Raw genomic sequence first — 14,247 nt, 5'->3', positions numbered from 1 at the left:
TGCAGTATTCCAGAGATTCAAGTAGCGAGTAATATTCATACTGCAAAAATTGTTAGATTGCTGTTGCTTTAAAAATTGTCTATCAAAGGCTTATAATTTCACTGTTTTCTCAAAAGGGTAACCTAGGGTAAATAATAAAGGGATTTTTTTTTTTTCAAATATTCTTTTTTAAATTTTCTTACTCCAGGCTTTGCACTATGCAGTCTCCCACTATTAGCCCTGTAGCATTATGGAGTAATTTTCCATTTGTTTGTAAATTAAACAACTTGCAAATAATTGGAGATGGCTGAAACAAATTAGCTCATAAATACATAAAATATAATATACTGTTTTTCTTATGTCCATACACTGCCTTGCACCATATCTGTATACTGCCAAGCACTTGAGAATTGTACTATATCAGATTTTCACAAGGATACTCAAAACTCCAGCAGGCAACTGATCCATGATCTAAGTTTCTCTCCAAAGATGTAGTAGCTGGATCACTGTCCAAATCTCATTGGATCCTTGCTTTACTGCATTGACCTTCCCCAATTTACAAACAGGTATTTAGGTTTCCTGTGATACATGGCATGATTGTGAGACAAATTGTTTCAATGGTATCAATACTAAGTTTTACCAAAGTTCTTGTAAAAGTTTATTTAAAAAAAGAAAATCAATAAAAGTCAAAGGACATATTACAGAGTTAAAGAATATTTTTTTCTCCAGAACTGCTTTATAAAATGTAATGATTTCCATTTTGTTCATCTAAGCAGCACAGATTTGCTTTGCTGTCTGAAATGTCATTTTGATTCTGAAGTTATTGGAAGCCATGACACATCTTTTATGGATAAATATTAAAGGCTTAACCCTGAGTCACGTGGTTGCTTTTAGTGTAAGTGGGCAGATCTAAAGTTTTCTGGAAAGGCATAAATACTTTTCATTGCTTATGCATGATAATTCCCTTACCTTGGATCCTGTCAGATGTGTATTCACTGCTACAGTCCCACAGATTGGCTGAAGAGAATTTTTCTCTTCTGGCTTCAGCTATACAAACCCTAGTTTTCCCCTAGTTAGGTTTTTGGTAATTTCTAAGTTGTATTTATTTTTCAATATGCCCACTGAGCCAGCCTGTATTTTTTTCTTTGATGCAGCTGTTGCTAGCACGCCACCCAGTTAAGAGAGTTTTCTTGTTTTTTGATTGTTGATTTGCCTTGCCAATTTTGTCCTCACTGTCCAAGAAGCAGGCCAGTGGCTTCAGGTTCGGATCTAGGTGTAAATAAAAGATGGCCATCACTAACGATCATGAATTTTGCTATAAGTGCCTTGGAAAAGACCAGTGAAGACTTACTGTGACATCTGCTAATGGTTTCACTCAACTGTCTGAACATGGAAGGTCAGCTTCTAGTATTCCTTGCCAATGTTCAAAGTCCGGCTCATCAAAGCTGACATTGAAGGCTCAACATGAAGATCATGGAGCCATACCAAGCACTGGTGGCCAGGATGCATCAAAGAGGCCTGCTTCTCAGAGGACAGGCCCAGGAAGTTGGAGACATTTTTTACACCTTTCCAGAAAGTTCTGGAAGAATGTCCATTTGGTGGCAAATGTCATATACATGGACCAAGCAACAACTGCTGTCCAGAACACATCCGTAGCAGGTAGGCAATTTCACTTAGGATGGCTGCTGTCAGAAAGATGGTATACAAATTGTATAAATCAATATATGCACAAATGTGTGCTACTTATTATTTCTCCAAACCTAAATATATACAGTGGATTCATATTGAAGGGCCATTTAATCTTTTATATGTCACTGTGTGGATCTTTTCTAACTTACAATTCTGGTATGTACAGTTTTATCTCATTATCAGCAGTCCTTTTTCACTTCAACTGTCAGTTTCTTTTATGTTGTAGCTCTGAGTAAGTTTATCCCAGGACAAGCAGGATGATAGTCCTCACATATGGGTGACATCATCGATGGAGCCCTGACATGGAAAACTTCTGTCAAAGTTTCTAGAAACTTTTGACTGGCACACAGAGTCCACTGAGTATGCCCAGCATGCCATGATATTCTCAGCCACAGGGGTCTCCCTTCAGTCTCTTTTTTTTCCATGTTGCTGTTAGCTTCGCATGATAGGAGCTCTGTGAGTTTTTTCCCTCACGGAAAATATAACTTTTCAGTCACAAAATTGTCTACTCTGGTCTCCCTTCGACATACATTCGGTGAGTACTTTTTGAGGAAGTTTTTCGGTCTATTCCGGTCACCTTTTTATTCGGTACCGCAGGCCATCGACCGTTACCCGGCCTGTTTTTTTTCATCATGGCCTCGGGATTCAAAAAATGTCCAAATTGTACCCGAACAATGTCGATAACTGACTCGCAGTTAAATTGCGTTTCATGCCTGGGATCAGGCCACGATGTCCGTGCTTGTACAACTTGTGCCCAGATGACACTGAAGGGCAGGCATGCCCATTTGGATAAAATGGAGGAGCTGTTTAAAAAAATCACTCCATCATCATCTTCGACATAGTCACCGAAGAAATCATCACCCTCTGTTGGAAAAACATCGAGGAAAGAAAAAGGCCGATGACCATCTGTCATCAGCCCCATCCGGATCTTTCATAGTGTCTTCATCGATATCCACTAGGGAACATTGTGAAAAGAGACACCATCGACACCGTTCTGTCTCCGTTCCATCGGAAGAAATGGCATCTGCATTGGCACCGAAGGACATCGAGCCAATGCCGAAGCGTGTCCGGGTACTAGAGCCACCATGCCCCTCTGTACCCAAGATACCGAGGCGCTCTCCACTGGGATCGGTGTTAGAGATTGTGCCACCACGCTTAGTCATGGAAGTGCCAGTAGCACCTGTCTTACCTTCTCCTGTGACAGTGGACCCAGTCCCATTCTCCAGGGAAGAAGTGACTTCCATGGTTCAACAAGCGATCGTCGAGGTGTTTCAAAAATTCCAGCCTCCGATGCCAGCACCGATACAATCACCGGCACCGACGCCATAACCGTCGATCTTTCAATCTCTGCTAAATAGAATTGACGCCTTAATCTGTGTTTTTCCAGCACAGATACCGATGCCACTGATGGCTCCCCCAATGCTGCCATTGACACCATTGATGCCTAAACATCAACTGGTGATTCTTTCGATTCCAGTTCCAGGCTCATCTGAGGACTATGGAAGGGACTCTGACTCCTTCCCGGGGCCATCGAGTCTTCAACACCCCCATGCACCAACATTAACTTCGATGCCACTCCCGGATCCATCGATGCCTTCACGTCCCGGTCCATCGGGCAATGCCAGCCATCGATTACCATTGATGCCTTTCGATTCCCCATCGATGCCTTTTCTGCCTCCTTCGATGCCAAAGCAGATTCCAAGTCAACCATCGAAATCTGCTTCTAAAACAAAGCATCCTCTTCCAAAAGACAACTTGTATCCCTCTGGATCACATTTTCAACCTCACTATGGTCCTTAGGAGGATGTAGACACTGACACTGATACCGAAGATTTAGAATCAGAACCTTCTCCATCAGAAGAGAGGAGGTGGTCCCCTCCTGAGGACCTATCTTTTGCAAATTTCATAAAGGAAATGGATACAATTCCCTTTGAATTGCTTACTGAAGAGGATACAAGACACAAAACTCTTGAAGTGTTACAATTTGTAGATGCACCAAAGGAGGTGATGGCCATACCCATTCATGAAGTGCTTCTGGAATTTCAGCATAGATTATAGGAACATCCTTGCTCTGTACCTGCTGTAAACAGAAGAACAGACGCAACAAACCTGGTACAACATACCCCAGATTTCCAGAAACCACAATTGCCACACCACTCAGAGGTCGTTGAATCGGCTCAGAAAAAAGCCAGAAAGCAAAAACCACACTCTTCTGCCCCACCAGGAAAAGAACAGAAGTTCTTAGATGGCTTAGGAAGAGAGGTTTTTCAGGGATCCATGCTGGTGTCTAGGATTGCGGCATACCAGCTGTATATGACGCAATATCAAAGAAACTTGTGGAAACAAGTTCAAGATATTGCTGATAATCTCCCTCAACAGCAGCTAGCACTAAACAATTTGATTGCCAAAGGCCTCGAATCTGGCAAACATGAAGTATGGGCGGCCTTCGACTCCTTTGAAACATCCGCCTGTCTGTCAGCAGCTGGAATCAGTGCACGAAGGTAGGCTTGGCTCAAGGCCTCGGACCTCGAAGATTGTCTCCAGTACATGGGAGACTAGCAGATCTCCCATGTACTGGAGACAATCTCTTCAGAGAAAAAATTCAGGCCACTGTCTCCCAACTAAAAGATAACCACGAGACACTCCGTCAGCTCTCCAGATTGCCATCGGATCAGCCATCTTCAGTACGAAAACCACCAGAAGGGATGCCAGGAAGGCCCTTCTATAGGCCTAGAAGGTACTATCCACCTACTTCTTCGGCATGTCCCTACTGTCCACCACAAAGAGGACATCCACGCCAGCCAAAGCAGACAAAAACCCAGCCACCTCCACAAACGGGTCCAGCAGCTGGTTTTTGAAGTACATCAAGAGAACAGAAGCCTCTCCATCAATCCCATGCCCCACTTACCTGTAGGAGGTCGACTCCATCATTTCAAACACCAATGGAGTCTCATCACCAAAGATCAATGGGTATTAGCCATACTGAATTGGGGATACAGTCTCAAATTCAAAACAATACCCCCGCATTCTCCACCCATCCCACTTTGGACGAGCACTGTCATCACATCTCAACTTCAAGTAGAACTCTCAACGTTGCTGACTACCAGGGCTATCGAACCAGTTCCCCGATCTCAACAAGGCAAAGGGTTCTATTCCCGCTATTTCCTAATTCCAAAGAAAACAGGCGGCCTTCGCCCTTTCCTAGACCTCCGCAATCTCAACAAATTTCTTCAAAAAGAAAAGTTTTGGATGGTATCCCTGGGAACCATCCTTCCCTTGCTTCAACAGGGAGATTGGCTCTGTTCTCTAGATCTTCAAGACGCTTATGCACACATACCCATTTCCACACAACATCGCAAGTACCTATGATTTGTCGTGAGAAAACATCATTACCAGTATCGAGTCCTGCCATTTGGACTCCTGCGCCTCGAGTATTCACAAAATGTCTAGCAGTGGCTGTTGCACATCTAAGAAAAAACAGCATTCATGTTTTTCCCTACCTAGACAATTGGCTAATCAGGAGACCATCCAGGCAGGAAACTCTGCCTTAAAAAGCACAATAATACTATTATACTCCCTGGGATTTCTAATCAACTATCAAAAATCCCACATCGAGCTGTCTCAGCTCCTCATGTTCATCGGAACAGACCTCGACACCACAGTGGCGAAAGCTTTTCTTCCAAACGACCGTGCCAACAATCTAACATGCTTGGCGAACTCAATAACCAACTGCCAGTTCACCTCTGCCCATCAACTTCTAGTACTGCTAGGACACATGGCCTCTACAGTACATGTTACCCCTATGGTGAAGTTAGCCATGCGAAGAACTCAATGGACTTTGAAATCTCAATGGCTCCAAGTTTTCCAACCATTTTCGTACACAGTTCAAATCACCCATCAATTACGCCTTTTGCTCCAATGGTGGACAAATCAAACTGCCTTGAAAGCTGGTCTCCCATTCCAGCAATCAACTCCGCAAGTCATCTTGACCACGGATTCCTCCAACTTAGGATGGGGAGTTCACGTCAACCTTCAAACGTAAGGTACGTGGACTACACTCGAGATGAAGTGTCAAATAAACTTCTTAGAATTTCGAGCAATGCGTTATGCCCTTTATACCTTCAAAGACTGCCTCTCAAACAAGACTGTGGTGATACAGATAGACAACACAGTAACAGTGTGGTACATAAACAAACAGGGAGACACGGGCTCTTATCTGCTCTGTCAAGAAGCAGTACAGATTTGGGCCTGGGCTCTCGAGCACTCTATGCATCTCCAAGCGACTTATCTGGCGGGCATACAAAACATTTTAGCGGATGATCTCAGTCGGCATTTCCATCCCCACGAATGGTCTCTGGATCCCGGTGTAGTGAGTAAAATCTTTCAACGCTGGGGTCACCCAACCATAGACTTCTTTGCATCCAAACTGAATCACAAAATGGAAAGGTTCTGCTCCCTCCACGGACGTCGACAAACGTTCCCCAGGAATGCCTTTGCTCGCCCCTGGAACACAGGACTTCTATATGCATATCCTCCGATCCCGCTCATATCCAAAACTCTCATGAAGCTACAACAGGACACAGGGACAATGATCCTCATAGCCCCATACTGGCCTCGACAAATATGGTTTCCCATTCTCCTCGACCTCTCAATCAGAGAACCGATTCGCCTGGGCACAGCGCCCACTCTCACAACTCAGAATCAGGGCAAGTTGCGTCATCCCAACCTGCCAACTCTTGCCGTAACAGCTTGGATGTTGAAAGCTTTCATTCTGCAACCACTTAATCTTTCAACTCAAGTCTCTAAAGTTCTTGTAGCTTCACGAAAGCCTTCCACACGTAAATTGTACCACTCTAAGTGGACCAGATTTACTAAGTGGTGCACGCAAAACGGTTTTGACCCTTTTCTCTTGCCCCACTCCTTTATTGGGCTACCTGTGCCACCTTTCGGATTCTGGTCTACAGACATCTTCTGTAAGGGTACACCTAAGTGCCATAGCAGCATACCACAAGGGAATAGGGGATGCACCGATAACAGCTCAGCCCCTAGTGAATCGATTTATGAAGGGCTTACTCCAGCTTAAGCCTCCCATTTGACTACCGGTTACTGAATGGGACCTAAATTTAGTGCTAGCGAGGCTCATGCAATCCCCGTTTGAGCCTCTGCACTCCTGAGATGAAAACTGTCTTACCTGAAAAGTATTTTTCCTCATAGCCATTACATCTGCTAGGAGGGTCAGTGAGTTACAAGCGCTTGTCACATACTCACCCTACACAAGGTTCCTGCATGACTGAGTAGTCCTTTGCACTCACCCCAGATTCCTACCAAAAGTGGTAACTGATTTTCACCTCAATCAATCCATGGTCTTGCCTACTTTCTTTTCAAGGCAACACTCTCACCAGGGCGAGAGAGTTTTGCACACCTTAGATTGTAAACATGCACTAGCTTTTTACCTGAACCGCACTGCAGTCCATAGAAAATCCACCCAACTCTTCGTTTCTTTTGACAAAAATAAACCTGGAGTTGCAGTGGGAAAACAAACTCTCTCCAACTGGCAAGCAGACTGTATCGAATTCTGTTATGAAAGAGCAGGCATTCCTCTCCATGGACGAGTAAAAGCACACTCAGTAAGGGCTATGTCAACATCAGTAGCACACTATCGTTCAGTGCCTATTGCTGATATCTGTAAAGCTGCAACTTGGAGTTCTCTTCACACCTTTGCAGCACATTACTGTTTGGATAAGGCAGGACGACAAGATTCAGCCTTTGGACAATCTGTCTTAAAGAATTTATTTCCAGTATAGTCCCAACTCCTTCTACATCCAACCTGCTGTGATTTCAGGCTGCCTCATTTTTTCCAACAGTACACCAGTTGTTGTGCCGTTGCACAAGATGTATGCTGTTGGTCCAATACAAAAATGACTCAGCCTGTAGCTTGCTAATCACCCATATGTGAGGACTATCATCCTGCTTGTCCTGGGATAAAGCAAAATTGCTTACCTTGTAATAGGTGTTATCCCAGGACAGCAGGATGTAGTCCTCATGAAACCCACCTGCCGCCCCGCGGAGTGGAGTCTGAAACGTTTTATTTTATTTTTTCGCTTGCACTCATTGCTACAAACAAGACTGAAGGGAGATCCCTGTGGCTGAGAATATCATGGCATGCTGAGCATGCTCAGTGGACTCAGTGTGCCAGTCAAAAGTTTCTAGAAACTTTGACAGACGTTTTCCATGTCAGGGCTCCATCGATGATGTCACCCATATGTGAGGACTACATCCTGCTGTCCTGGGATAACACCTATTACAAGGTAAGCAATTTTGCTTTCTCCAGTTTAATCTTATTTATTGGTACTTATTGAATATTTTAATCATTTTCTCTTTTCCTTCTAGAGTGAAGATTTTGTATATGTTGCTGATGACTCTATTTGGACTTGCATTCTTTCAGCTGTGCCAGTTTGGTACTTTTCCATAGAAGTTTTCTTTTCCATGGACTTATCAGCAGTCTGCTGACTGACTTTATATGAATGACTGTCTTGTGCATTGAAAAGCACTTTCCCTTTTCATAGAGGAAAGCTGCTTTCTTCCTGGGTCATATTCAGTTTTTGCTGTCACGTCCAAAGATAATTTTATGGTTTTCTTTTTACTGAATATTTAAAGTCTTGAGTGTAAGGATAAATGTGGGTTTTACAGTCTCCCTCAAAACCCCTGATAGCACTGTATGCCCCAAGATCCAAAGGTAGCCCATTTTCCAGCTGTCATGCCATAATCGTGCTTTGATCTGTCATCTCATTACAGTAGTCCTTTTCACCTGAGCTTCCTGGTAACTACAGCCTTCATATCAATATTTCTACTGACTGCATCCTTAGGTGTCATTAACCACCCGTCATGTAAGGGTCTCCTGTGCTTGGTGCTCTTTATGTTTGGGCATCTAGTTAACAGTAACACTAAGGGCCCACCTGACAGGGTGGTATTGTGCATATTTTAGGGGTTCTGGATTGCCTTGGCTTCACTCTGAAAATAAAAGCACAGTGACTGGATGATTTTTATCTTCAAAATTTCTGGAGAAGTTGTTCTCTGACGCATACTTACCTGCAAAGCCTCCTGACCATGCCTTGATTCAGTTAGTGATTTTGGAAGTTAAGCTAGGTTTTACAGCTTTTACAAGTACTTGAGTTATGCTTTTCTATGATTGTTCTCTTCAGATTATTCTCTGAATCCATTGATGGGAGTTTTGCTGTATACTCCTGTCAAAACTGATATAATGCTGGGCTTTACCTCCTGTCCTTTTTGCTCTATATTTCAACTCCTAGGATTTTTTTCCATTTTCTGTTGAGAAATGCATGAGCTATTTGTCTTTTTTTTTTCTTTTTTCTTCTTTCATCAATAAAACAGGCTGTATTAGCCATGATCTGTGGGGTGATGTCCAGCTGCACTGAACAAACATGCCGAACCAAGCCAATAGAGCAGGGGTGGCCAACCGCAGACCTCAAGGATCACAACAGGCCTAGTGTTTAGGATATCCACAATGAATAAGTATGAGAGAGGTTTTTGTATGCTCTGCCTCTGTTATATGTAGATCTGTCTCAAGCATATTTATTGTGAATATTCTGAAAAATAGGCCTCTATTGTGAATATTCTGAAAAATAGGCCTCTATTACAGCTTTGAGTTCTTCTAAGCATATGTGGGAACTCCCACTCGGTTGTTGCCACAGGATCTACATCAGGAACCTCCTCAGCCATTTTTTGTCCAAGCACAGTATGGATGTGTACTCAATCTCGCCATATTTTTTTCAAAAATCTTAAATCTTTTGTTTTTTCATTGTTTTCTTCAGTTTTCTACTTTTAGTTGTTTTGCTGCTGCTACAACAACAAAAAAAAGAGTTGCATCAGTGGTAAGATGCTTTCCCTTACCGAAGATTATCCTTGCTTCACTCTGGACCATGCTGAAGCAAACTGTTATGCCTACGGAAAATATCCCACATTCTCATTGCTCCAGGACATAGCAGAATTTTGTAAGTCTCTCAGAAGCTGCAGTAGATCCTCCTCCCACAGTGCAGCATTGACTGCTTCACTGGGGCATGAGTTGAGCAGGAACTCCTCAAAGAGTAACCCCATTAGCCCCTATCAAAGCCACAGGATCAAGTGATAACTATCATCCTGCATCAAACTGGAGCCTACATTGAAGAAACACCTGTTGGCAGCACACAATGCAACACATGATGCATTAGGGCCAACTCAGGGCATATCAAGTTTCCGATGCACAATGCAGAAGACTACTTGATGCAGATGGTAAATGTCAATGTGAGCCAGAAGTGCACAGGAAGTGTGCATTATGCATACTGGAAACATGGAAGTGTGCATTAAACTGCAATAAGCATGCAGTAGGCACACAGAAGGGCATAATAAGCTCACCAATAACAAGCAGGAAGTGCACGAAAAGTGGGCCATTGCACAGCATACAAACAAGCATGCTTGCCCGTTTGAAATCAGTCATTCAGCTACAACTGATACTTGCTTCAACAAATACATCTTCACTTTGCGCTCCATTAGAGATTCCAGCTCCAGTATGCTCCATACTGTCACTTGCCTCCACAAAATACATATAAAGAGGAAACCACCTATTGAGGTATAGGAACCTATCCTTGTCCCTAAAAAAAAAAAAAATGTTCCATCACTTATACCAAGTCAGAAGCCACATCAGTCGCTTAGCCATATTGCAGGAATACCTCTCAAGAGATGGAGGGCATAATCCAGTAGCTTCGCACCAGTATTGCTACAACAATACCTCAGATGGGAGTCCCACAGTTGTTCATTGGGGTAGATACATCAGAACCATTATGTGGTTTTTCATTTTCACTCGGCTGGGTCAGGGTTTTTTCTTGTCCCCTCTGAGGTAACTGATACAGCCCTGGTTTTCTCTTGTTACCCTTGGGGTCCTGGGTCACACTCGCAAGATTGGCTTCTACCCCATTTTCCATGTATGTTATAGAATAAAAGTGCAAACAAGTCCTTCTTGGTCTTAATTCACGTATAGTTTTTTTTATTATTATTGAAGCGGCTGCTCTTAATTCAACAGAGTGTAATACAACAATATCGCCCCAGAACATGTAGCATAATAAAAGTTAATGGAAAAGGTGGGGATAATGTGTAGTGTTGAAGGCCCTTGCTTAGAAGTCTGGGTTCCTCCACATACTGGCTGCCTGTCTGACTCGGGAACTCTCCCAGGCCACAACATTCGAAACTGAGTGTAGATTTCAATGTGAGAAACACCTATTACTTGTGTTCCTATAGCTAGGGAGTGAAAATTCAAAAACAGTGTCCAAATATCTCCAGGAGTCAGTCACCTCCCTAAAGTCTGTCCTGGACAAGGGTCCTAGATAATTTAGCCAAAATGATGCTCCAAAGCACCGTGTTTACTTTCCAGATTTCTAGGTACATTATCCTCATGTTTGTATTCAGATTATGTGGGATTCTTTTACAACCTCTGGACATTACTCTCAGCCATTTTAAAGGTGCATTTTGTCTACAAGTTTTTTTTCTTTCATTCCATTTTTATGCATCTCCTCAGTTCATTTGGAATTTGGCATGTGATGTGGCTCAGCGCAAGTAGCAGCCAAGATGAGTTCCATAGAAGGCTACCACATTGGTTTCATGAACAGAATGTAGCAGTCTATCTTCTGAAGCGCCCACAACCACCACCTACACTTACAAACATATGTTTTCACAGGAGTCCATTTAGAATTTTTCGGCAGTATTGCCTTTTTTTTTTTTTTATTCCGCTTTTTATACTTTTTTCAGCGCTTCAAAGAGGATTACATTCAGGTACTATAGGTATTTCCCTATCCCCTGAGGGCTTACAATCTAAGTTTTCCTAGCGTGTAGCAGATGGACTCAAAACAAATGGGTATAGTGTGCTCGTGCTAGCAGTTGGAGACGGATCTGACGTCAGCACGGGTACATATACCCCCACAGGAAGTGAAGCAATTCAGTAATTTCCGTCTCCAAAGCAGTTTGGAGCTACCCACGCTCGCTGAGCGTGTTTTCCAAATTCTATCGACTAAATTCTTAGAAGAAATCTATTGAAGACGAGCCCCGCACTCCTGTGGTGATACCAGGCGGTCACTCACCCAGTTAAGTTTCCCGAGCTGACTTCCGTGGTCCGTCTGAGGTAAGGAGCCTCGGTCCGGTGGCCGGTTCGCGGCAGGGACCCAGCCCCCGAGTGAGAAGGGCTCGGGCGTGGCTTGGCCCCCGAGCGGTTCGGGCGCGGCCTAGAGGCAGCCTCGGTCCCGGCGTGGACTTGGACCCCGAGCGGTTCGGGCGCGGCCTAGAGGCAGCGGGTGCACTTCCTTAAGCGCGGCGGTGAAGGTATTTCCCTTTTCCCCCCTGCAGCCGGAGACCGCCCGGGTCTCAGCCGGGAAGCGCCGAAGACAAGGTAAGGCGTACATCTTTACTTGGTCTCCGAGGAAGTGTGGACTAATTGGGCCTGCCTACGAGGCCGCCCGCCTGGGAGGTCACCATTTTTTTGCCTGCCTACTTATCCTGTCTAAGTGCTTTTGCTTGCTAAGCGCACGTTGTGAGCGCACGCGATAGGCGCACGTTGTTACCGCACGCGATAGGCGCACGTTGTTAGCGCACGCTACTAGGATACGCGCACATATGCTAAGACGCCCGATTATAGGCGCACATTTATGAGACGCCCTGTTGATAGGCGCACGTTTATAAGACGCCCGCTATAGGCGCACTGTTTATAAGACGCCCGTTGATAGGCGCACATTTATAAGATGCCCCGTTGATAGGCGCACATTTATAAAATGCCCCGTTGATAGGCGCACGTTTATATAAGACGCCCGCTATAGGCGCACGTTTATATAAGACGCCCGTTGATAGGCGCACTGTTTATAAGACGCCCGCTATAGGCGCACGTTTTTATAAGACGCCCGTTCATAGGCGCACTGTTTATAAGACACCCGTTCATAAGCGCAAGCTGTTACACGCCTGTGTTAGGCGCACATCGTAGGACGACACCGCATTTGAGGCAAATGGAGCATAAGAAGGCCTCTGCGTCTGCAGAGCCGGCACCCCCTGAATCAGGCATGAACGCTCTAAGCCTCTGCTCAGCATGCAATCTTAGAGCCACACTGAGCGAGGAAGCAGACTCCCTATGTGCCCAATGTGAGGAAGCCATGGCGGTTCCAGGACAGGACCGGTCCCAGCCCAGCGGTTCCTTAGAGAACTCTCCGGACTTAGCAGGCCGCGGCGAGCAGCCAGGCAATCCGAGAGACCTGGTACCCCTGCGGCCAGATCTGGCTTCGCTTTCCTGGGTGGAATTATTTAAGGGGATTCACGCCTTTGTCCAGATGCAGTCTGCTCCTCGGATGGGTCTTTCCGTCCCAGCGTTCTGTTTCTAGACCATCCAGAGGTAGAAACTCGCAGCGCTTCAACCCTTACAGGTCTCACTATGAAGCACCTCGTTCTCAGGCCAGGAATCAGCCCTTTCGGGCTAAGCACACCAAGAAGAGAACCGGCCCGGGTTCTGGCCCCGGCCGTAACCCACAATGACAATCAGCCGACCCATCCGAGGGTAGCAGCCATAGGGGGCCGGCTAACCCTCTTCTACCGCAGGTGGGTCGAGATCACTTCGGACCAATGGGTCCTCGCCATCATCCGGGAAGGATATTACCTGGATTTCTTTCGGCTTCCGCCGAACAAGTTTGTGAAATCTCCTTGTTCGCCACTCAAGGCAGTGGCACTAGAAGTGACCTTACAGAGGCTCCTGGCCCTAAAAGCCATAATCCCAGTAACTGCGGAAGTGGTACCTTCTGGGCATTATTCCATTTATTTCATAGTACCCAAGAAGGAGGGCACCTTCAGGCCCGTCCTGGACCTCAAGTCAGTCAACCGACACGGGTCCCCAGCTTTCGCATGGAAACTCTACGGTCGGTCAAGAATTCAGTACAGCCAGGGGAGTTTCTCACCTCCCTAGATCTGTCAGAAGCCTACCTGCATATCCCAATTCATCGGGATCATCAGCGCTATTTACGCTTCAAAGTCCTGAATCAGCACTTCCAGTTACGGGCCTTCCCTTCGGGTTAGCCACCGCGCCGCGGATCTTTACCAAGGTAACAGTTGTAGTGGCAGCGGCACTCAGGAAGGAAGGAATCCTCGTCCATCCCTACCTGGACGATTGGCTGATCAGGGCAAAGTCACTGGAAGAGAGTCACCGGGCAACCAACAGAGTTATAGCTCTTCTGGAAAGCCTAGGATGGGTAGTCAACATAAAGAAGAGTTCCCTGCAGCCATCCCAGTTGCTGGAATACCTAGGGGTCCAATTCGACACCCAAGAAGACAAGGTCAGCCTGACCTCCAAGAGAAAGTCAAAACTCAGGTCTTGCTGAGCGCCAGCCGGCCCACAGCTCGAGATTATCTCCAAGTCCTCGGCCTCATGGCATCCACCCTGGAGGTGGTGCCATGGGCGCGGGCTCATATGAGACCATTGCAACGCGCCCTTCTATCTCCCCCAACCCCTTCCTCTCTGCCTGGTAATCCATGACCATCTCTGGTCACCTGGAAATCAAACGT

Source organism: Rhinatrema bivittatum, chromosome 9 (assembly GCF_901001135.1).
Source record: "Rhinatrema bivittatum chromosome 9, aRhiBiv1.1, whole genome shotgun sequence".
NCBI classification, from domain to species: domain Eukaryota; kingdom Metazoa; phylum Chordata; class Amphibia; order Gymnophiona; family Rhinatrematidae; genus Rhinatrema; species Rhinatrema bivittatum.
Note: the sequence above shows the minus strand (reverse complement) of the source record.